Source organism: Amblyomma maculatum, chromosome 7 (assembly GCF_055883805.1).
Source record: "Amblyomma maculatum isolate TAMU_Amacu chromosome 7, ASM5588380v1, whole genome shotgun sequence".
In the NCBI taxonomy this organism is placed as follows: Eukaryota; Metazoa; Arthropoda; class Arachnida; order Ixodida; family Ixodidae; genus Amblyomma; species Amblyomma maculatum.
The window spans coordinates 137958439-137983847 of NC_139350.1; the positions used below are offsets into that span (position 1 = coordinate 137958439).

The window sequence follows — 25409 nt, forward strand, 5'->3', positions numbered from 1 at the left end:
TCTGTAATTTAGCATTGCGTCAAGGTAACCTAGTTATTTCTTTTCATCACCTTTCAAGACAACTGTCCCGATTTCATAAAGTGTAGGGTTTCTGACGACAGGAACTCCTTGGAAGTCGTAGAAATAAATGAGATCCACAATCATGAGCTATCTAGGGTGTGCATATACATGTCCATCGCTCAGTGGAATGGTGTCAGTACGCTGTTAGAACAGGTCTTGTGGTAACAACAACCATTGTCTGAGGTGGTCCTTTAATGGGCATTGAAATGCTATGTAACTACAGGTACTGATAGAACTCTTGATCATGTTATGTGATGGTGCGATCCTTGCATGCATATTAGGTATACATTTCAGAATCTGCAGTGCACCACTTGACCATTTGCCACCAGTTTGTGTGAAAATGTATTTGTCATGCATGTTAACCAGTATTTAACAGATGACCCCTGTGCACAAGCCAAAAGTGCCACGAGCCAAATGTCACGAGGCCACACGACATGGCAGGAGCTGTTAAGTCAAGCTTACAAAGTTATATTTAAAATATGTTCTGCGACGTTTCAGCTCCAATTAAGAAAGGTTGAGGCTTACAGAGGTCTATGCCAGGTTGTCTATCACCTAACAGGGCAGCCTACGGCCGTATGCTAATGAGTATATCTGAGATAACAGAGACATGAATTAAGGAATTAGTAATTATGTTTGTAGCAAAGGGCATGTAGATTAACGGGAATCCACAGTGGGATCTGCAGACAAGAACCATTAATGCTGGCACACCATACCCTTACAGTGGAGATTAGGAGTCTCCCTAGTTTTTTTTCTGCTCAACGCTTGTCATTTCCTTCGTTCTTCCAGATGAGGAAGATGTGAAAATGATAGCATCGAAAATTCCAGAGACCATCGTTAACAAGGATGCTCATCCCAACAGCGTAAAAAAGGAATTTCAGAAAAGATGGGTAACTAGTAATGCTGGCAACAGTTGAAACTAAGTGGAAAGGCATGAAATTGAAATGTAACATATGCAGAGATATGTTGCGAGACGACCAGTCTGTGGTGTGCGACATCTGTCTCCGTTAGTTTCATCAAGTGATTGGCCAAAGCAGATGGGGCTTGTGGTTTTGTGATAAGTGCAGTGTAGTAGCATAGATGCAACCTTGCCCATTAATAATTGGAGTGGAGTAAGTGCATTGTTTTGTTTTTGTAAGATGTTCATGGTTTCCATGCAAACATTATGAGAAATTTTTTCCTAGAGAATGTTTGCTGAAATGTGAATATAGTGTGCAATAAAACTAATGTTTTATTGCTATTTACTTTTTCTTGTATACATTAGTTCTGTGAAGAAAACCACAGGCTAGAAGGAAATGTAATGGCATGCATTTTGATACTTGGCCCCGTTGTGCTGGCTCAGTAGTTAGAGTGCTTGGCTGCTGAACCCAAAGATGCAGATTTGGTTCCAGCCACAGCAGAGGCATTTCAATAGAGGCGAAACAATAGGCTGTCATGCACCGTGCGGTGTCAGTGCATGTAAAAGAACCCCAGGTGGTCGAACTTATACCGGAGCCCTCAACTATTGTGTTCCTCATAGCCGTAGTTATTTTGGGATGCTAAACCAGATATATATCACATCATACTCTGAGTAAGATGCTATTCATGGTCAGTTAATCATACACTAAATGATCAATTTTTTTCTGCATGGTACAGCAGCTGTTGTACAATTTTACTTGAGCCTTCATGAAGAATATCACACTGGCTCCACATGGCTTTCTGTTGGCCCTTGATATGCGTCACAATCACACACCCGAGTATGTATTTGTCTAAAGGCACCTATGCATGCAAGGAGGGGACCATTACTTTCCACTTGTCAGAACTGAAATGCATGATCCAGATCATTTCTGTAATTCAACTGCTTGCTATTTGAACTGTCCAGCATTGATGCAAGTTTCAAAGAACTGCAATTAGAAAATTAATCTAAGCAGCAAACCATGCCAAGAACTGCTTCGGTTTCATCTTTAGCAACTGTTTGGGAACTAAAATTAGCCAAATGTTGCAAAACATAGATGAGAGGTTACAAAATCTAAAAAACAATGCGGCCTACCTGTGGCATGTAGGGTTTCACATCCTAAAGTGACATATGTAGCTATGAAGAATACCGTAGTGGAGAGCTCCAGACTAATTTGACTGCCCAGGCTTTGTACTTTGCATTGACATCTTGCAGAAAACAGAAGCATTTGCATTTCACCTGCACCAAAGTGCGACTGCCATCACTGGTATTAAACATCACGACCTTGGGGCAAGTAGCCGAACGTGCCACTAAGATGTCGCAGCGTGTACGTACATGCTATACATGTCAACCTTTCTAGCATTAAAGCTGTCAGATGCATGGCAGATATTCATGTTCAGCTTTGGACTGACAAGTTTAAAAGTGTACTATTTGTGTTTTTCTAGCATGAAAAACAAAGGAAATTAAGGAAAAGCGAAAAAAATGAACATAATATGTTGAAAAAACACTAGTCATTAACACATAAAGCATATTCGTTCCTTTATTAATGATAAAGTGGCCTTCAACAATAGTACAAAGCCTGAAAATTTCGAAAGGTGCTGTGCCAGGCAGCTATTTTACAGAAACCTGAACGATTTCGCCTGTAGGAATGCGCATCCCGGCGGTGTGGGCTGGGCACTTATTTTTCGGTCCACTCCAACATGCGAAAACTGCATCATGTGCATTCCCATTTTCCGAGTTTTGAGCTCTGTAGTACAGGCTAACAAATTGTCGATGACTTATTTTCGTCTGATTGTTGCACAGCGCGTGTAAATAAATTACTACTGCACCTAATAAACACTGACATGCACGTGCAACATCGCCGATCATAAACGGACACACTGATGTCCGTCCGGGCATCGGCGCACTCATCACAGCACTCTTCGTAGTCTCGCACAGCACTCTAGTAGGACGTAATCCGTAATCACAGCATCTCACGGTAAGCACAAACCACACCTCCAGTTGTACAACAAACATGAATGACGCGATGCTTGGGCTAGAGACAGGCCGGCGGTGCCCAGCTTTTTCAGCGCCGCTTGTACTACGTAGAACTTGCAGCACCAAACCTCAATGCGAGCAGAAAGCGATGTGTTACGTGACGCATCTCATCACATATGGAAGTGAGGAAACTTTGAAGAATCAAAACTACATAATTACATAACGACCGTCGTAGACGTTAATCCACATGATAACGAGGACCAAATGAGCGGGCGTGCGGGCCACGGGCTGGCCGTCAACACCGCGATTACATGCGCTTGCGCTCTGGTCGTGCTTGCCACCCTGCCGCGGTCCAACTCACGTAAACCTATCATCATGCCATCACGTAGTATATCACCCATTCTAGGCACTATTCTTGCCACTGTACTATTCTTTGTAATTTCACATTTCACGCATGCAGTATGTATACATACTTCTTGCACCTCGTACGTATGTACACCATGACCATGCGTACACCTCATACCAACTTCGATTTGGCTACATATGGCTACCATGTTGTTGCTACCAATGTTAGTTGCTACAACCACATCTGGGGATCTCGGATCCGTCCGGCTTTCCCGACGGATCCCAAGGCCCATATCGGAGAAAAATGCGTTGGGTCCGTCGGAAGAACCCTACCGATCGGGTCCGTCCGCCGTACCTCTGAAAAATATTTCCCGGATCCGTACGACGGATCCCGAAGAAAAACGCACCGGGTCCGTCGGACGTACCTTTAAGACCACTGATCGGGTCCGTCGGACGTACCTTTAGCCACAGCCTTGTTTAAAGTTTGACCTGGCTTAGTATTTTACGCTGTGTTTTTGTGTAACTCTCGCCCTTACTTACTATCTCTGGAATACTTGCTTTGTTATTTTAGTCTTCTTTATCGCAGTGTTTGTTCATTGGTTTTTTCTCTTGTCATTTATTGAGTCATTTTTTATTACTATCATGTCCTGGTGTTTTATTAATTTTTCTTGTGCAGTGTAATTTGGACTACTACCTATATATGTTCCCGTTGTGTGTTAAAAAAGTGACGCAAAATTTATTCCTTGATCACACACCAACACACGCACTTCACTGGTTGACCGGCCTAACTTTTAACTGTGTTCTCAAACCTCATAGAGGGATGACGGGTAACCGTAAAGGGGATCCCGCGCCTCTGTTAATCGTTAAGGCGGGGTTTGTGACAATATAGAACAGACCAAAACTGCGGGAAAGGTATTACATATGCTAAAAAATTACAAAAGTTACAAAAAGGTCAATGAGCTGCAAGGGTTCATGGGATTTGCCAACTTTGAGAAAAATTTGTGGCACAACCTGCATACTCTAGTGCAGTGAAAAGAACTGCTCCCCCCCCCCCAAAAGAAATTGCACGAGCGCACTCAATTCTGCTTAGGTGCAGTAATGTGAAAGCACTGCGAATTATGTCACACTACTTAAATTGGTCCGACACTACGCTAGAAAACCTCGGCCGCCCTCGTCCAGATGGCGTATGTGTATGCCATATTTACCCAAGTTAAATGAAGGAGTGGTGCAGATGGAACTTCATGAAGATCACAATGCTTGCCGCACAGCTGAACAGTATGTTGTAGTTTGAACTTGATGAAGAGAACGATGCTTACTGCACAGCATGAGAGTGTGTTGCAAAGTGCATTGCTCGTACCGTAGACAGGGAATGCCTCAGCCCACATAACCAAAGCAGAAGCCAGTGGAGGCCGCTTGGAACCGTCAAAGCCGACAGCCCACCATCACACACCCGCGTAACTGGTCGGAATGCTCTGCCCCAAGGCAGGTGACCTCTTCCCCTTGGATAAGTGCTCCCTTCTTCTCTCCTTGCAAATTTCATCGTGGTCTTTTTCTGCAAAGCTGTAAATTCTTCCGTTCTGTTCCTTCTTTCTGGTGCTCTGTTCTACTGCCTTTCGTTTTCCTTTGACAATCCTGCACAGATGAATAAAATGTAAACACCAACACTGGAAAAAGCGACCATGAAAAGAAGCCACAGAAGAGGAGATATGCGGATAGAAAAGCGACAGTAAAAACTAGAAACATATTCACAGATCTCAAAGAAGCTAGATAACAAGCCAAGCTGTCGACAAAGTTCAGGCCCTAGAAATTGCAAGAGAACAAGTTAAAAACATCCTTATCAACAGTGTCAAATGAATGAATTATGAAAGAAGCTCCTCGCTCTATAAAATGCCCGAGGGATAAATATTAGAATAGGCAATGACAAGGTCTCCCAGCCCAACTAAGTGATTCCTGCGGTACAGGCCACAAAATGAGAAGCAGTGGCTACCTTAGCTGGCAGAATTTGTGTACATATATTCACTGTGAAAGGAGAGCGATGTAATGCACAGTTAGATACAGCTGATAATCAAGAAATAGGGGATTATGTCCAGGCATGAGAGCTGGTGATAGCAGAGACAGCTAAAATAAGGCTTTTAGAGCATTCGCTCTACTTCTCCCGTGCACAAAACTCAAAGTGAATGCAATGTTGACTTTGAACTCTCATGCTGTGCAGCAAACAATGTCATCTTTATAGCTTAGACATGAGAGCACTATGCTATTGCCACAACCTATCACACCTCGTAGTAAAACTACAACACACTCTTGCACTGTGCAGTAAACATCGCCTCCATCAATTTCTAATTGCAAGACATTTTCGTGCGCTACAATGATCGTCTTAATGTTTCATCTACTCCTTCTCCTTCATTAAACTTACAGAAATACACCATGCACATACGCCACCTCACTAAAGACTGAGGTTGCAACCGTGCTAGACAGCCTGCCGAGACCATTGAACAAAGAGAAGCCAGACTAGCCCATTGCCAAAAAGCTGAGCAAGAGTGCAAGCGAGCCAAGATCGAAGTGGCAGCAGCAACTGTGACTGCGGCCAATGGCTAATGCTCATGAAATTTGGTTCAAGGACGGTTGAACCTGCACAACTTTTTGAAAATATGCAGTGCTGCCCCTACACTTTGGCAAACACACCTCAAAGGGACCAGCTATTACTGCAGCTTGGAGATAAGAAATGTAACACTCTGCAAGCGTATTAGACTGTAAATAAATTCAAATTAATAATTCAGATCAGCAAATGCAGGAGCAAGAGTTGTGGTTTGATCTGTGCTTCACCTGTATTACTCCACTGCTGGAATGGATGTATTCTGCGATCTGTTGTCATGTATTAACGGCTAGGAGTATCAATAAACAAACCTTCAAGCACTCATTTCATTGTGTCAGTATCGAGCACTCACACAGAATCAAAACACAGAATGCTTGCGCTGCCTCGGCACAAGCATTCTGTGTTTCTATTTTAATTTTTTTTTCTATAAAATTCCATTCCAAATAAATGAATGTTTATGGTAGATGCTTGGAAGCATGTGCTCAAGCAGACTTGGTGATGCTCAGAATTGTCTCCATTCTGGATTGCTTTTGGATGTGTATCTTTTTTTTTACTAGGATTTGAATTTTCTTCCCAGGCTTTATTTTTCACTAACTAACAGTTCTACACCTTTCTTGATTAGATATCTACAAGTTCTGGCACTTTAGAGGAATGAGATGTCTGTTCTTAAACAGTACCACAAAACAGACAATTGACGCAGTGCATAACTTGGCGTTCATAAAATAGCATACTCTATTTTTCCACCTTAAAAATAAACGCACTTCCATGCACCACTCGAAGCAGTGCGCCTGGCACACGTGATAAAGTTTAGAATACAGCATTCAGTGAAGCGACAATCACCTGAGATTAAAGGGGAGGGTGCCTGAATCCCACGTAGCTCGCCGACGGAAATTCACGCCGAACCCGGTAAACGACGCAGGCTGGCAGGACCACCCTGTTGCCTTCGCCCAGCCTGCCCCAAATCCACTTGGTAAACAAGCGGTAGGCTATGAAGCGGTGCTGCCTGAAAATACCACACTTTACAGTAAACGGATCATACACACACACACACAAAATAATAATAATGCGAATCTGTCACCTGACGCTTCCGCACTACCTACTTGTTTACATCTCCGTCTCCATCGATGTTCGCTCCCTCCTCCTCTAGTGCAATGTGCACAGCCCGAAGGACTTCGGACGCTTTGGAACGCTGGGTGGATCGTAATGCAGCCGCCGTCCTGCTGGCACACCGCCAGCACCTCCGGCATGCTGCGGCAGTACGCATCTTCTTCAGGTGTGGGCATGCTTTCGCAGCGGCACCTGCGCATAAGTAAAATGTGAAAAGGCCGCGAAGCAAACACGAAACGGCATTTCGTGAAATAAGAAAGTTGTAATAACTTATGTGCAGTGGCGCACGCGCCACGGAACGCACCATGCTAGGCCGTCGTCTCCAGCGGGTGGTTCAGAAGGGCCAGTCGATGGCGTGCTGCTGTCACTGTTGTCGTCGCTGTCTAGCGGATCACGAAACGGAGTATAATCATATGGATCAAAGTCCAGCTCGGCAGCGGCTTCCCGCAGCCTCGCTTCGAGCTCGGGATCCATGCGATCCATGGCGCCCAACACGCGAACCACCGCAAGCCCGAAGGGGAAGAAATCGGAGCACCACCGGAAGTAAACAAACCGAGGGTCGGTGGCGTCACCAGGGGTGTGAAACTCCCTATACCTCCCAGCGGCCACGAATTACAGACGCTAGCGCCAAACTCCCCATTATAGGATTATAGCGGGAGGGGGCGCGTGAAAAATGGACTTGACGGGGGAGGCCGTATAGCGGACTGGTCCAAAAAAACGGTGCGCTGAAAGGGGTGTCGGTAGGTTGCTTCAAGCAGCACGGGTCGCGCGCTCGCGTGCGCCCGTGCCCGGGAAAACGCTCTGCCCGTGGATTTTCTACCGCATCATCGTTCTGCCGCGGCGCGACCGGCTCGCAGCAGGAACAGTGTGATGGAAAGAAAAACCACAAGAGGGTGGGGCGCTCGCTCGCGAGCGTACCCGACCGCAGTATAGAAATAGCACAGAGAACAGCAGATATCGTTTCCCATTTTTATTAAGTGCACGTGAAACAGAAAATGAAAAGATGCGACAAGGTATCCCTCACACACACGCACTTTACATAGCTAACAGTTTACAGTAGTGTTATGTGTTCTGCGCTAACATTGTAATCTTGCATGCTTGCTTTATCACTACAAAAGAACCCAGTTTGCCGGCACTGCTTCTGTCAGCATGTGTACAGTTGATATGAAATTAAATAAATGATGCACATATTCATCCTACGCATTCCATACCATCAAAACAATGTAGAAACATGAGCAAATACCTGCGTTCTAGTTACCTAGTTTGGTGTTTGGTATTTGATGCAAGTAATCACATGTCACTGTTCTATACATAACCAAAATGCATGATTAAAAATTACAATACCCTTCCTGGAAGAACCGTCTTCTTCGAAACGCACGTCTCTCCACAGTACATGAAGGTAACAAGTTCAACAACACGAAACACAGCGGGTATCGCCGACTGTAATGGCCAGCACAATCAGCAGACGAGATGGGTCCACGGAACTGGAGGTGCACGCAGACAAGTCTCTCGTCACACGAAGGGGCGAAGAGCCAGCAGGAATGAGATGCACAGAGTAAAAGAACCGCGACGAAAAATCGCGACTTTGGCCGATAAGCCAACACGCAGAGAATTCACAGCGCTAGGCTACGCCGACGACCGAAGCAAACGACTGTTCTAATTCAAAACGAGCGGAGTCGTAACGGCTACAGCGGTTCACGCGAGGACGGAGCAAGCCACGCAGCGCTGTCGGCGGCGCCGTCAGTGCGAGGGGAAAATTTACGCGCGAGGGAGAAGTCCTCCTCCCAGCTTTTTCTTTCCTCCTTTCGCCCCCGCTTGGGAGAATTAGACGGGACGGAAGTGGTCCTGACTTTCCGCGGCCTGGCGTCACTTCGTGACGCATTATGGGCGGGGCGTCGGCCTGGACATTTTCTTTTTTTTCTTGGCCGGCGCATCGGCGTGTATGAGTTGAGGGCTACAGCGACGGGAGAGGAGGAGCGTCATTTTTAATATAGAATATCTGCGCTATTAAAGATGTTAGCCTAAAATTTTTTGCGCTTTGCTGACCAGTGAAGGCACGCCGACCGCTTGTGCACCTTTCTTAAAGGGCCCCTGAAACGCCATTTAAGGCCGTATTTTGATGCTACATGTGTTTAGAGGTGGTCTTAGTGAGCATCGAGATCACATTCAAAAAGCTCTGCGTGTTAGCTGTAATTTACAAATAATTTTGGAAAATTGCCGCTCGCAGCCGATTTGGGCGACTCACCACCGTGCGTTTTCAGCCGCCCAGCCCATGCGATGTCATTGGGGTTAGCGTTATCATTGGCCATGGCCATATGACGTCACGTGTAATTTTTGCAATTACAGATTTTAAAATTAGCCCTATTCTTCCTGAAAGTAGTATTTTATTCGTTAGTTATTATTGTACATTAAAGAAAGGTAAGAATTCTGCGCACATCTTGATAGAAGCGGAACACTTCCGGCCGAGAGAGATCCGTCTGCTCGCAAAAGCACGTGTTGCCCGGTTGTCAGTCTTGAAATCTCGCGATCCCAACTGCTGCTGCTTTTTTTCTGGTCTGCAATGGACCACCATTGCTGTGTAGTTGGCTGTAAAGCCGAGGACAGGAAAGATGTTATAATGCGACATCGTGTCCCTACAAAGCAAGGTGTCACGCGGGAAAGCTGGCTCCAACGCGTCGGGCTGTCATCGTCGGACAAGCGCCAGGAGCTCAGAGTTTGTGGCCGCCACTTTTCCCGTGACGCATACCAGTATAATCCCAGTTTGGCGCAGCAAACTGGCTTCAACGTGAGACGTCAACGCCTCAAGTCCGACGCTTTGCCGACGCAGTTTCTCCGTGGAATGGTACGTTTCTGGGTTGCGAGTTATTGTGGAAACACGCGTAGCATGGCTCGGAGTCTCGGCATATTTGAAACTGGTAGTCGTGGTATGCGTGGACCGGTAGTAGACGCAAGTGCCCTTTCACGGACAAATATTTCCTGATCTCCAGTGAGGAAGGTGTTATTTTAATTTGACTGAAAAAGCCTAGCTGCTCCGTTTACTTACGTCCGCACCTGTACATGTGCTGTGCGATGTCGCTCCCCAAGCATCCTTGGCCGACCATTTACGTGTGGCCGACGTTCGGAAAATAGTCGGCAGCCTACTTAGTCGGCTAGTAAACCACGGCAAGCGGTCGGCCCGGAGGTAGCCGCCAGCCATTTCGGCAAGTAGTTCGCAGCGGCCTTTGGCCCGACTTTTTGGGCGGACTAAATGCCGGGCACGGCGCCAGGTTAATGGCAAGAGTGCGGCAATGCGTTGGCCCGACTGTTGAGGCGGTACCTTGAAAAAAAGTTATGAAGAGCACGACTGCTACTTTTTTTTATTTGCCTTTTACTTGGCTTTGGTTTTTCGCGATGTTATGTAATTTGCGCTTAGTATGGAGCAAAATGATACATGCTATTCAGTGTAAATGTTTTGTTACATTAATTAATGCTATTGTTTGTTTAACTTGTTGCTCACATTTTTAGTGAACCTTATAGCTGTTAGTAAAATTATTTACCGAGTTCTGATAAACAGCAAGCCACAAGGTGGCCGCGATTTCATGTGTAGATCATGTCATTATACTGTTTGCTTAATACGAAGCGCAGCTGTAGGTGCTGTAACATCAGTTATATTTCGGCGCACAAGCTCCCGTACACCCCATTTAGCCCGTATCACTCACTGAAATGCGTCCGCTATATGGCAGGGCACTTGAGTAGACGCAACTTCTCATTGTGAAGGAGGAGGCTATTGTGTAAAATAAAAGAAGCGGACAGAAGAGAAAAAGCACACGGGGGCAGAAATTATGCGTAGGGCACTGGCAAGCCTTGGCCGCGGCGAACGCTCCGGCAGGCAAGCAAAGAGACAAATTCTAAAAACACTACTTCGCAGCAGGAGAAGAGAAATGCGTACACGGAGGGAGACCCGGACGAAACAAAACCGACCTCACGCTCGGACGTTTCGAAGGAAGGGCGGAAAAGAGGGGGGAAATGGTGGGAAGGGCGGTGCAACTGTGTCACCCCCGCAGCTCGAAAGTTGGTGGCGAGCGTTCCTGACTGGGCGAGAGAAGAGATGTATACACGCCGACTTTGAAGAGAGCATGCAGTTTTGTGGTATTTGTATACTATTTTTGAAGGAGCTCTTTTCGAACAAAGTTGTCTTACGATCAAATACATGAAGAAAAAAAAACGAAGGAAAATGATTATTGTCCAGGTTATTAATCCCATACTTTTTTTCTCAAAACAGTCTGGTAAAGCTAAGAGCCGCGAGAAAACGGGCCAGCGTCCTTGTCATTTGGTTTTGTTTCTTTGCGTGTGGCCCATTCATCCTCTTTTACGACCTGCCGGGGTGGGACGGGCGGCTCTTTTCATTTTTTTTCGGAAGTCGGAGGGGCGCATTTTCGCAGCGAGCGGTCCGATTCTACACCGGAAACTACCCCCCTCTCCTCCCCCGCTTCTTGTCAACAGTTCTTGGAAGACTCGGCAGCTTGTGCTCGTGGGTGCGTGCGTGCTTTCAAGTTCATTGCAGAAGTGTAGAGCGCGACCAAGAGACGATCTCGAGCGCACGAGGACGCTGTACGTGCGAACGAAATGTTGGAAATGTAAGCGCGTTTCCCAAAGTTGCGCGTTATTAGTTAAAATTACAAGACAGTCAACTTTGTTACCTTCAATAACTAGGCGCTGGACAACTAGACCTCTTTTTCATTCGCATTTATATACTGTCAGGACAAGTGACTGTAGTAGTTTTCAAACGCTGTATCCTTTCAGTAACTCCGCCAAGCCATCCTGAAGTAACGCGCTCCTCCGGCGCGTTTGGACACAAAAAATCGAAGATGCTCCGCTTTTTCTGTTTTTTTTTTTGTTCCTTTTTTCTTTTTGCTCAAAGAATGGGAGTGTGGTTTCATAGGAACGAAACAGTTGATTTTTATTTATTTTATTAGTATTTCGCTTTTGTTTTGCAGATTGTTTTGAATTATGGCTTCTATATTTTCTTGCTTGTTACTGTCCCCTCCTGGTCCGCGAGAGACATATTTTCTCAACGCATCCTGCGTATCAATATGAGTTTGAGACCCCTATGTTAGACAGAGTGATTGAAAATTAAGAATATTTATTGAGAGCTACACGATGTACGCGCAATAAAAGAAGCTAATTGAAAAGAATTCTTTCCTGAAGCAGCTGCCGCAATTTCGGGTTTTTTGTTGTGGCTTGACGACTAATAATATGGAGAACTTTTAGTTTTAAGGCGTGAACATGTATCGGAAGTGATTAAAGCGAATTATCTGTAGTACGTACTAAGCCGAGAGATCGCTTGTAGAATAGCCCTGCATATTTAAGGAATGCTGCATAGGTCCAGAGACTTAAGACTTCTGCTTGAAAAGTACCGGGATAAGAGAGTAGAAACGATCATGACGTCATAGGCGTGAACTTCAACCATTTACATAGCAGGGAACCAAAGAAATCTTATTGATAAACATGGAAATAGCAAAGCACACTGGGACAATAAATAATGTTTCAGTAAAACAGCAAACAGTACCGAACATATAAGGTAGCGGCAAGAAATATATAATGCAGTGAGTTTCTGGTCACACGTTGTATATCAATAATGCGCAGCTGCAACAAGACTCCCTCGGGAGCTCTGACCCCCTAACAAATTTCCAGACAGTCGATTGCTCGATCCTTTGTGCTCACACATATACGCGTGAGCCGCAGGCCTGCGTCTTTCAAGACAAGAACCCAGTTCAAATCACTTCGATATACAAGTGACCTTCCTGAGGTGGATGTGCCGCGTCAACAACCTCCGGATAAAGCTTTGCTCTCCAAGAACTAACAGCTGGCTATATCTAGGTGAGACGCACTAGCATGGGGAACAGTAGACAACGGGGTTACCGAAAGAATACGATCGACCGCGTTCCTATTCTGCCAAATGATCAATCCTACGGACTTCACTACACGTTGTTCGAACGCTTCGCGCGGCCTTCCACTGTGCGACGAAAAAGCTCACGGCGCTAGGCAGTGGAATGTCCAAGCTGCGACGCAGTCCTTAAGGACACGTGTGTGAGACTCGACCTGACCAAAGTTGATACTGTGCGGATCAATATGCCAGTTGTAAAGCCTGTCTTAATTTGGTGGGGATCGAATACGACACACTCAGTGCGCCACCGAAAGTCTCTTAGAGCATGCGGGAGATTGGGTGCAACAGGCGTCTCCCACTTCGCATACGTTTGGCACATATGTATAGGGGCGCTGAATAGCAGAGCGCTTCGCAGAGATTAGATACTGCTATGGCTATCCATGCTCCGTCTACAAACATCTCCTCTAACTATGCGAACACGTGCGCCTGCTTCCCCTGACCATGCACTACAAGCATCTGCCTTCTACTTCCAAGCCAGTATAAAAGTTAAGGCCGCCCAACTTAACCTATGTGATCCACTCCAACACCCTATGTGATCCGCACAACAAAGGGCATAATGAAGACAAGGCGAAACCCAGATAGGCGCCACCACCTAGCTATAGTGAAAATATAATCAAAGTAGATTGACTTTGCAAGAGGAATCCACAAGAAAACACGTGCTAAGCCATGCAGGGTCGTATCATTGGGAGGCTGGATCAATAAACAATCAAGGAGCACAGATGTGGGAAAGTTGGCACCTGTGTGCACTAGGCTTTATCGGAAGTTTCGCGCATACGTTAATTAGCTATAACTTTAGGATGAACAAGATGTCCGAGATTATTGAGTTAATAGTCTATCGCGACATCGGCACGAAGCCGTGTGTGACGCATGCACGTACGCACGCACGCACTTACGCACGTCTGCAGTCGCACAGAGTAAATTGTTCCACGACCTTACACAGTGGTACGATGGAATAGTTAATAATATTTGAAAGAAGGAAATAAAAATTAGGGGGACGCTCAAGCTTCCCCTTAACATTCGACGGGATACAACGCCTTCTCATTCTTCTCTCTATCTCTCTATTTCGGTGGACAACAGCAGTTAATTGTAAATTGGTTATAGGAAAGTAAAGGCGCAGCATCTGTCACAGATCCCGGTGGGAACCTGGACCGCATCTCCATATTTACTACCACATTCCGAATATTTCAGACAAAACCCGACGATACTCAAGCGAAAACCGGGTTAGCGAGGTGGCTTTTGGACCAAATGAGCTGTAGCGCTCCGCATATATACATATATGCTGCACTCTCGATAGACGAAACTCGAGTATATTGCCGACATGAGGATAAATGGAACAGCTTGGGACAAATATTTGCCCGCCTCAGTTAAAACACGGGGATTAGGAAAGCTTTATTCCTTATATATCAATATGCCGAGGCCGACTGTCTTTATCCAGAACACAAATGTGGTCCTGATAGTTTTCAAATAAAAATGAAAGGCACGCAAAGAGCCGATCGCCCGGCCGATTCGCCTGTCGAACGTATACTTCCTGCGAACACAAGCATTGTGCAAGAAGTAACCTTTGGTTTTTTTTAGGAAATTCAAAGGGATTGCGTTTTGAGAATCCCGCGCAACATGACGAGGATCGATCGGCTCCTGCACCAGTGGCGGTCTACATTGTTAAATTCTTCAACGTCAGCCTCACACGCAGAAATATGGTATGAAATGCCAGAATATATATAAAGTTCCTCGAATCCCCTTTTTCCCAGCTGCGTATTCACTGCTGCTATAATATATCAATAGATAACATTGTGCATATCAAAGTAAAGTCTAGCTCCTGCAATACAGCAGGTTTCCCCTCTACGTTCCATGAGGAAGTCGGCTTAGCAGGAGAAAAGTGGAAAATTCGTATCATTGAAACAGCCATTTTTATGCAACATTGAGTTATACCGCGTGCATGATATATATTCACACTATATCATTTGAGCCTGCTGATAGAATTATACATTGCGCAACAGAATGTGAAATTAACTGTTATTTATATATATTTTGAAATAAAGCTTTAACCGCGCGCTAATTGAGCCGCGGCGGGTATGGTACACTCTGTAGTTGATCGCGAGTTGTCGTGAACTTATGCTTGAATTTGTGAACTGGTAGGCGCTGATTGTCTGTTTGAAGCATACTTAGTATTAAGTGCCTAAGATTTGCGCGGTAACTGCTATGAACCTACGAATGTAATTGTCCATTTTTTTTTATGGTTAAATGGTAACCCCTGAATTTAAACAACCTCATCATAAAGTTAACCTATAACGTAACCCTAAGCAAATCCACGGTAAACCGAAGAGATCACGTGCCTTTGAGGTTTATATGTTAACCGTCAATTACTTTTGCCAGTGCCCTCGAAACCTATCAATCCTAAACGCCCTTAAATTCGTTTCGCAGACTCCGTGAGTTTACATTTCGTACGGGGTCAAGAAAAGAGGCGGTGATCTTTTATGAGCTTTCATCCGGATCCGGTGCACTTTGCCCTGCGACCTTCTACTGATTTTCATGCATCCCTAAAACAAATGGACAAAATATATTTTTGTCAGAAACTTGCAGCAGTTACTATGTGGTTCAATCGGTATTTACCAGCTTGAGCTCGAGGTCACGGGCTTTAGTCGAGCTGCAGAAGCCGCATTATGATGGAAACCAAACGCGAAAACGGAAATGTGGTTTGCGATTAATATGACAGCCCGAGGGACTCTAAATAACTCACGTACTGCTTTGGGAAGTATAAATCCGCATGGACTATGTGATCTCTGCAAAAGCACTCATAATATACAGTGTTCTGCAACTTAACCGTCTTGGAAAAGACGGTTCCGATAAAGTTGCTGAACACTATATACGTAGCCAGGTCTTGCTATTTTGGCTAAATGAAGCTGCAGGTCTTCTACTGCCCCACACTTGGTTTATGTGGAAGATATTCGGTTAAAAGAACATTACATACATTCACTCCAAGCCATATTTTTTTCATGCAAAGAACTACAGCCGCTGGTATCAAGACGGGGGCTCTACAGAAGCCGTAGAAAAAGGAAAAGAAAAGAAACTACCTCGACGCTTCTTGAACGACGAGGGAGGGGGGGGGGGGCGTGAAAAAGAAAGAAAACTGCTTCTCGCTGCGCGGGACCCGCTGCCCCCCATCGGTCCATCTCTTCTCCCTGCGGCAAAGCGGAAAGAACCACGGGGAGGCGAAAGGCATCGAGGCACCCTACCGCGGGGGGCGACAGGAATGCCGAAGCAGAGAGAAATAGCGGCGAAAAAAAAAAGAATTGCATGCACCGCACACAGGGAGATTCTCGCTGCTTTTGGAGCTTCTCTCCCCCCCCCCTCCTCCCTTCTTGAGGTCACGTGGCCAAAAGGCGGGAAAACACATCCCGCGCGAGCTAAGATGCGCGGCGCCACTCAGTCGATGGCCAGCCTCCGTGAGTCCGTGTGGGCGCGCGCGGTGCCTAGTGCCTAATTTTATCGTCCGCTTTTATTTCGCGCAAATTCAACCTGTCTCAACCTCCTGCAGCAGTCAGCGTTTGAAAAGAACAGCCCATATATGCAGCTGATGATTGCAGCCGCTCTGTACAGATTCTTCGTGCCGAAGTTCACCAAAACATGCGTAAGTACATGATCTTTCGGTCTTGATCAGAGGAGCTTTTTGCTAGATTCGATATTATACTGAACATAATAATTTATTGTTTTGGAGCATATGTTCGTCTTGTTATATACTCCTTGCATCTTTCTTCATATATATATATATATAATTGGTGTGGGCGCTGATCGCGCAGGAAGACTTGCTGAGCCGTTTGGAAACAAGGCTGCGGCTGGCTGCGGTGGCAGAATTGGCTCATTTTGCTGCAGTCTGGGTCCTTGGGTATCTCCTGTCCCAAAATGCTCGCCTTTTAATATGGAGGGACACTCACTATACCGATCAGGTAAGTCCAATTAGCACATATTTTGTTCGATACGACAATATACTGCAACTGTTTCTGGAGCGCGTATATATATGCGCATCTTATTACTACGTACATTTTTTTTTTATAATCGATGTGTGCGCATTTCGCTCTGATTGCGCAGGAAGACGTGCTGAGCCGACTTGGAAACGATGCTGCGGCGGTGGATTTAGCTCTTTTCGCTGCAGTCCGAGGTCCGATTTCCTCTGCCCCAAAACGCCCGTCTTTCACTTCTTCACATCGAAGTGCATGCACTGACATGTATACCGACCAGGTAAGTCAAATTATCGCTGATTTTCTTCTATACGATAATGTACTGCAACTAATTATCTATTGTTTTGAGACTTATGCGCATCTTGTTACTGTAAATGCATATTTTGTAATTGGTGTGCGCGCCTTGCGCTGACCGTGCAGGGAGGCGATATCAGCTGATCTGGAAACTGGCTTCGACAGTGGAAGCTCGTTTCGCCGAAGCCCGAAGTCCTTGGTCTCCTCTACACTAAAACGCTGGTCTTTCGCTTCTTCATGGCGGTGCACTTGCCGGACAGGTATTAGCGCTGATTTTGTTCGGAAAATTCGATTATCCGACTCACATCGATGGGACGCATGCAACCCAGTTAAATGTCAAATGCTATCACTGATATAAATATTGCAGCACCCCTCGCCATAGGAGTGATCAGAAGCTGTACTAGCATCATCGCTACTGCCAAGCAAGCTCGTGCCAGGACTGAGTACAAGATTTATGCCATGTTTATTATTATTATTTTTTTTGCTGCTGTAATGATGTATATACGTGAAAATTGATGATTGAGTGATGCGGTATGCTGGCAAGGTAAGTGAGCCAGTGCGTTCATTTTGTGGATTTTGGAATTATATATGTGATGCACACAGATCTGAGCCGTTTCACATTGATTTTGCTCTGTGCGCTTGCTTTCTGGGCAAGCAGTTGTATTTTCATCGTGCGGATTATTTCCTGGTGCTTACATGCTCATGAGGTGTTCAGCTAACTTGTTTCAAGCTTAAAAAATTTAGAACGGGTTCTATAAGCTTCTAAGAGTTAGGCTGTCTAAATAGCCGTCTTGGCTGATGAGACAATTTTTAAAATAATGCTCGGTTGTTAAATAACGAAAATAAATCAGATGACTTATCGTTAAATATCCGGTCGCTTTTGCTGTAAAAGTTCCATCTAGTTTGAGAAAATTAAGCTGTATTCTACGGAATAAACTTATTTTAGGTTTCATGTAAATATCGCGGAAACTGTTTGTTCTGCCGCGTTGGAATCCCTCATACGCGCTCTATGACAAGCGCGGACACTTGGTTTTGCTAGAATTATTAAATTGCAGCATTAGCATGCAAGAACGCACTTCGGGAGGATAAGGTTTGAGTGCGCTACGGTTGCAAATTGCAACATCATGACTCCAGCAAAACAAAGTGATCGCGCCTTTCTCGCGGATTCACGTATCCTGATTACCTATTGTAATCCTGATTACCTATTGCGGCTTTGCGCTAATGCGTTTTCAGTAGGGTCGCATGAAGTCAAGCGCATAAAATATATTAATGTGATAGTGCAGTTGGTGGCAGTGCGCAGACATTATTTTTTCTACCTTTTCACCCTATATTTGCCTGCAATGTGAAAGTCTAAGCGAAAAGGAAATATTTATTTAAAACACTTTTCTTCATACAGCTGACCAAGATGGAACCTGCCGCAGATCCGACCAGTCGCAGACATCAAGTGATCGACAGGCTGCCAAAAGAAGGAGACCAAGCCTCAAGCCCATCTTCCATATGTGGCACACGCGCAGTCATATATCCACAACGCTGTTGACAAATAAATTTTTCACCAAATACTGCAGCTTGTTTCTTCATGGCATCAGAAAAGCTACTGCTTTTCTTGATGCATTTGTATGTGCTACCCCGTTATATATGCATGGGCCACGATATATTAAATGCATGGCATGATACCTGCACGAGGGGCGATGCCGGCCACTAACCGGCGTCGGGAAGCAACCGGCCGACGTACGGTCTTTCGTCAGCAAAATGCTAGGGCAGACGAGCGGCCGACCATTCAGTAACGCTGGCAGACGGCAGGCCCACGTGCGGCAGGTGGTCGATCACGTCGGGCCAAAAGGTCGGGCCGTCCCCCACAACCAGCAATATCCATAGGATCTTCACAAAAGGTCTCAATATCAAACGTCATTTTTTGTACACCCATGAGATGTCCATGCGTCCATTATTAAAAGATCATCTTTTAGTGGATATCCTCATGACCTTACCTTTGCGTGGTCGTGAAGATATCACACAGTGTACACAACTTCGATGTTATAATGTGACTTTCAGTGGACATGCATAGTTCAGCAGATTTTTACTTTAAATTTTGATTCGGACTAATGAAACATTGTTTTGCTGACACATCTAGATTGTGTTTCTAGCGGTTCGCTGCAATTTCAGGCATCGCGCACTAGCCAAACGTGAATGTTACCGCGCCGGCCTACTAAACTTTTTTTTTTCTTTAGCTACCGAATTCCGCTGGTAAATATCAAGTAGATCTGACTGTCATATTCAAATTGTCGACTACATGAATATATGCTATTGCAAAAATGTCACAAGGTGCGAAATTTAAATTGCCGTAAGAAATTAAATAATCGAAATATCCAGTAATTTAATTGCATTTTAATGCAGTTTATTTTTCGCGCCGTGGTGTTGGATCGTGTTTGCGTAGCGTACTGTGCGTGAGCACGTGCCCGTGAGTCGAGCTTCCTGGAAATTTGACCATTTTGATGTGGTTCATTGTCTCCGGGCGCTACCGGAGAAAAACGTGGGGGTAGCTCGTTGTGCGGACCGGATAGAGGTAAGTGGAAAGGCAGGCAGTCTTCAAGTAAAGCCCTTCAATTTCATCTTCAAGACCCTGTTGTCCCTTCTCTGCCTCCTCTGCACAGCCCCCTCCCCACTGCGACCGAAAAAACGCGGTCCGCAGATGACTCATGTCGTAGTGCATGATAAAAACGTAGGCAGCTCGTTGCTCGTGCCGGAGAGGTTGAGGAGGACGTTGGAGAGACTTGCTGCCTGCCTAAATTCGCGATCAAGAAATAGTGCATTCTTTGTGGCGAGCGAGAAATATTAAATGCTTTACCTGCAGGCTTGTTGTATGATACATTTGTTATGAACATGAAAAATGCGTTTATTGGGCGACGCGCTGTCCCTTTCATGATATCTCGGCAACTCTACCACAAAATTAGCGCGGAGTAGCACGCCTTTTTTTTTTTTTCTTTCATGGCGTCCGCGGCGTTCGTCTCGTTCCCTTCCCTGCCTCCGCTGCACAGCCACCACAACACAATAACACAATGCACGTGTTGTCCCTGCGAGCGAGAAGACGCGGTCAATTTAAGTGCAACGCGGACGTGTGTCCACAGATGACTCATGCCGTAGTACATGCCTATTGCAATACACTCAGCGGTCGCGAGTGGCGTCGTCGTATTTTGGGAACGTTTGCTAATCTTGGCGCTTCCGAGTATTGCAGCTCGCGCTTGGTGTAATAGTTATGCACACAACCAGTACATTCCTGTACAACCGGAAGCGATCCCCGGAAGCCGGAAGTGTCATTGTGCCTGGCATGCATATGTTGCATGGCTGACACAAGCTCACATCGCCTCAACCGCTCTCCGAGTTGCTGGCAGCCGCATATCGTCGCACGCGCGTCACATGGCCACATCTTCGCTGACGAAGTTGACAGCAGCAGTCATTTCAAGTTGTTAATCGCCCTGTGCATTGCCTTGTTCGTGAAGTACGCTTCTTCAAAGGTACGTACGTTTCAGCATCACCATCAGCTATACCTAAAGCACAAGCGAAGACATGGGCAGCACGCGCAGCTGCGAGGAATACTCGTGCCATGTTTTCTGCTCTTGGGGAACCCAACGAGTGTGCAGAAGTGCATAAACCAGAAATGGTAGTTGGAGAGCTAGCCCGCAATGACAGCCCGGAGTTCACCTCTGCCATGTTTGACCCAGAGTTTATTCCCGCCGCGCAAGGATCGCCTGCGTCATCGGAACCTCTAGCTTTTTCTTTAAGCGGCGAGCCATTTTGCGCGCGTCCAACGCCTAGCAAATGTGCGAGTGACATTGCTGATATTGACATAAAGTGCATTTTGTGGGAGTGGATACTAGAAGAGAACATTACGCAGAAGGCCGCGACCTCCCTGCTTAAAAAGCTGTCAAAGCATAGCTGCTTTGATTTGCCGCGCGACTGGAGAAGCCTCCTAAACACGCCCAGGTCAGCAGCACTTGCTGCGAACATCACTTTTTGCATGCCTTCATCGCAAAATGGGTTGCTGCTTTGACATTTTTTGTTCAAGATTTTTTCAGAAAAGCTCGACTGGGCTTTTATTAGCTCACTTCAGAGAATAAGATTGTTGTCTTGCCATGCGTGCGGTGCTAGCTTGTTCACACTGTATATTTTTCTGGATATTATGAAGAGTGTATGAAACTCTCTTCCTTTCTTGCTGTCATTACGCTCTACTTGTCCTTGTTTTCCTCTCCCTGTTCCTTTATTTCCACTGGCTGCAGCTCAGTACTCAGTTGCTTAAGTTATTAAATAGCAATTGCAGCGGCTGGCAACAATTTTTCCTTCTTTTTAGTATTTTAATAATGAACCACAGCTACTATACTGCTGTATTTGTTTCAGTGGTTGCAAGGTCAAACATGCGGTATGTTGGAACAGGGGATAATGTGCAAGCAGTTATAAAGAAATGGCTCCAACATGCTCCATGCCGTCTTAAACAGCAACAGGAAAGGCTTGCAAAACAAGGTATGAAAATTTAGCCACTATTTTGTACAAAACTGTGTGTGTACATACCAGCTAGATGCCTGTTTAAGCATGGCTTTAACAAATTTAAATGAGCGAAAGCTCAAGCGTGATTTTGCATGGTTTACCAAGGCTGTACACGGTTTGAATTAGGTGGGGCAGCCAAACTTCTAATAAAAAGTGGATGCGAGAGTGCCTTAACACCACCTTTTCATTCCGCTATTGTTTAAACTTTTATTTGGTTGGTTTTTGGGGAAAGGAAGGCACAGTATGTCTCAGTTTTTAGTGGACACTTATGCTTAATTAGGTTGAAGTCATTCAGTCCCAGCGAGGTGAAATCTGAAAATGCAGCCTGAATAGTGCAGCTTACAATCGAAAACAACTTCCAACCTTAATTGAAAAAGAAGTGAACACAAATTGTTAACTATCCTTGTTACAGAGACAACAAGTTGTGAAATTTTTACATTCCTTTAACTACGGGCATGTTAATAGGCTTATTTTCTTCGCACGTACAGGTTTTACATCCATTTTTTTTTCACTGTTATATAGCTGTAAGTTCTGTTGCCAGCTTTCAGACAAGTTTGTTTTGTGCATGCGGCCTTTTTTTTGTGACTATTTATTTTCTGTTACCTGTAAATTTCTTAATGCCCCACTTTATTGTTCACTTCATCTGTCATATTTTCCAGGAGGCAAAAGCACGGACGCAAACTGAAACCCATGAAGACGGGAAGGTGTTTGAAAGCTTGGAGTTCTTTTGTGAATAAAACTATAATTCACGCTATGTGTTTTGCTCAACAGCTATCCCTAGCTCCGTTGAAAGTGCATGCTTGTACATCTTGGCAATGTCCATGCAATGTCCAGAGACTGATTTGGCAATGTCCTCTAGACATCATAATGAATGTCCATGTGGACGTCCACTGTGAGGCAATAGGGACATCTCTGGAATATCCACTGGACCAATTGTGGGTATTTGTGGAGATCCTCTGAATATTAAATATTTTGAGGGGTGCATTTTATGGACATCTCCTGGATCTGATATGGTTGTCTGGGGTAGTCGATTGCCGAAAATCGACCGACGTTAGGTCAGTGTCAATCCCCGACGCCGGCCCTCATTCGGGTGCCGAAGGTCGGCCGGCCACTTTTTGGTCGGCGAGAAAGGTCGGCCCTACCTTTTGCCACACACTTTTTTTTGCTTGGGTCAGTGCTGTGTGGCGCCTCGTTTGAGTCGAATTTGGGGCGTTGAACCCCATAAACCAAGCCTGACTTGTAATAAAAAAATACCAGCCCACTAATAACAATACAGACCAACTGCATTCCCCCCCCCCCCATCCACCCAAAGATATGCTTATTTTACAGTGCGTTTAGTCTACTCTTGATCTTTGCCTTTTAGCACCTGTACATGCATGTCTTTCCCATTCATGAAAAGGAAAATTGAAGGGGAAATTGGCTCGTTATGATACAATTAATGAAAGGAGCCAACAGTTGAGTCCAAGGTAAATGTAGGTTGTTTTTTAATACTTTTGTGGTTGATATTGATCAGAGTTAGTCCTGTAACGATTTTAGGCAGAAAGATAATTAAATACCAAGTGGAAGGAAAAATAACATGTGGTATATAGTTAAAAAGAAAGAAAGTATCCCCTATGTTTACCTTGCACTTGCAAACTGTTGTCTCCTTTCATTCTCATTCATGTGCAGAATAATAAAACTGCCATTAACACAATGTTGATTACACACAAATTTCCTTTCTTTTCCTAGCATGGCAAACCATCATCGCCAGGGAGCCCGAAAGACCTCAGCACTACACAGGTTTCCTCTGGACAGGTATTAGTACTGTTATCATGGTATTAATAACAATGTATATATACTTTTATATTTATATTTATGTATATTTAGGCAACATATATAACTTTGGAATATGTTGCACTCATATATGATGGCTCTATTGCTAGAAGCTATATAAACTAGCACAAATGTTGCTATGTCATTATGCTTTCATGCAGTTATGTGTCCAACCATTGCTTCAGGCACCTACCAGAGGTGATCCAAATACCACATCTCTTCGTGTAGAGGTGAGAATATTTTGGATAGGTCATTTTGTCTAGTGGATGATGCAAGTCTTTTGACATATGTACATGCTTAATTTTCAACTGTACTGAACAGCTTTGTATTATATTGCATATGATGGCTCTATTGCCCGAGTAAGTAAGCTATGCAAATTAGTGCAAATGTTATGTCTGCTTCCATGCACAAGCTCAATCACCGCTTGAGGCACCTTCTGGAAGCAATTAAAATGTAGCTCTCCTTGTAGAGATGAGATTATTTTGGAGTTCAAATAGTTAATTTTGTTTAGTGGATGATGCAAGGCTTTGGTGTGCACTGGCGCACCAAAACAAGAAACTCGGAGCATATATTAACTGGATTAATATGGGAGACCCGACGTTCAAAAATAATGAGCTGCTGGATTGGTTCATGGAACAGTGTATATTAGTCGACTGTCCTGCACTGTGTCTTGTTTGTGCTGCTAACATGCCTCCAAATTTTTCAGGGCTCTTGAAACTCCACAAACTACAGCTTGTCTGTGCAAATTTTTTAGTCATATCAGTTCTCCACTTTCAGAATATTTGTGTATGTGTAGCAAGTTGACAATGTTTGCATTTTGTTACGGGCAGTTCACTCTATACAGCACCTGAAAATGAAAGCATGAAAAATTTCAAATCAGCAACCATCATTATAATTATGAATATCTGTCTGCAGGAAGCATCACCAGCGGGGCCTTCAACTACTCGCATGCATACTGTGGCAACACAATGTGGGAGTGCCATTCTGTTGGTAAGTCATTATTGATAAAGATGTTGTAGTGTTGTGAAAATGTATTAAAGAGCTTATTATTATGATTGATTACATTAAACGTAGATGGGGTGCTTGCGATTAATTTTAAATATATGAAATTTTTCCAGGCACACAGTTGTCTACTGGATTTAAATTTCTAGTCAGCACCAAGGTTCTAGCAGAGAAGCCTGCCACCAGAGAAGTCAGTGGCAGGCTGCTATCACTGGCCAGTTACTGCTATCATTGGCCACTCGTTAGAACAGAACTTCTTTCATCCACTTTTGTGCATTTGCTGGCTATGGCAGGCAAGAAAATTTGTCATTTAACCACTGTTCATTAGGCAAAAAAAAAAGAAAATGTGACGAAATAACTCACCTATGTGTCACATATTCACTCATTCAAACCTGCAAATATACCCTCCCTGTGACACAGTCCATTCGAATGATAGCATTCATAACTCTCATGCATGGCTTGACATGATTAAGGATGTGGTAATACTCACAATGGGTCAACAAATATTGCCTTGATGAGTCTATAGAGACCATGCCTCATACATACCTTGCACACCACTAATCTCGGACGTGGTGTTAGGATATTCACAGTTGCGTCAGGTAGCAAAAGGGCAATTTTTCCTTACATAATATGGTCATGCTGTGTCTGCCTAGTGTACATTAGTGCTGTCTTTAGAGCTACTGTGGAGCCATCACATGCACTTTGAAGTTTAATTTTGCGCAAATATTTGAACAAGTCACTAAGATGCACAAGGATATTTGATTCTGTTGTGAAAAAAATATAAGTTGCGTAGCCCTAAAGTGTACCTAATTTGCCATGGCATTTTTCTGTTCCCTGTTGATAGAATGAAAAAAAAAGAATGCATACCTA

General features: G+C 44.7%; 2 long non-coding RNA genes across 2 annotated transcripts; both read left to right on the forward strand.

Moving 5' to 3' along the window:
• The first annotated feature begins 16459 nt into the window (after window positions 1-16459).
• On the forward strand, window positions 16460-17068 carry LOC146184846 (uncharacterized). The gene is made up of 3 exons (XR_014708600.1): window positions 16460-16567; window positions 16737-16883; window positions 17026-17068. It is a non-coding gene; the product is annotated as an uncharacterized LOC146184846 (long non-coding RNA).
• Window positions 17069-17107: 39 nt separating this feature from the next.
• Window positions 17108-18715, forward strand: LOC146184847 (uncharacterized). Its single transcript, XR_014708601.1, has 3 exons — window positions 17108-17175; window positions 17316-17449; window positions 18586-18715. It is a non-coding gene; the product is annotated as an uncharacterized LOC146184847 (long non-coding RNA).
• The last annotated feature ends 6694 nt before the right edge of the window (window positions 18716-25409 follow it).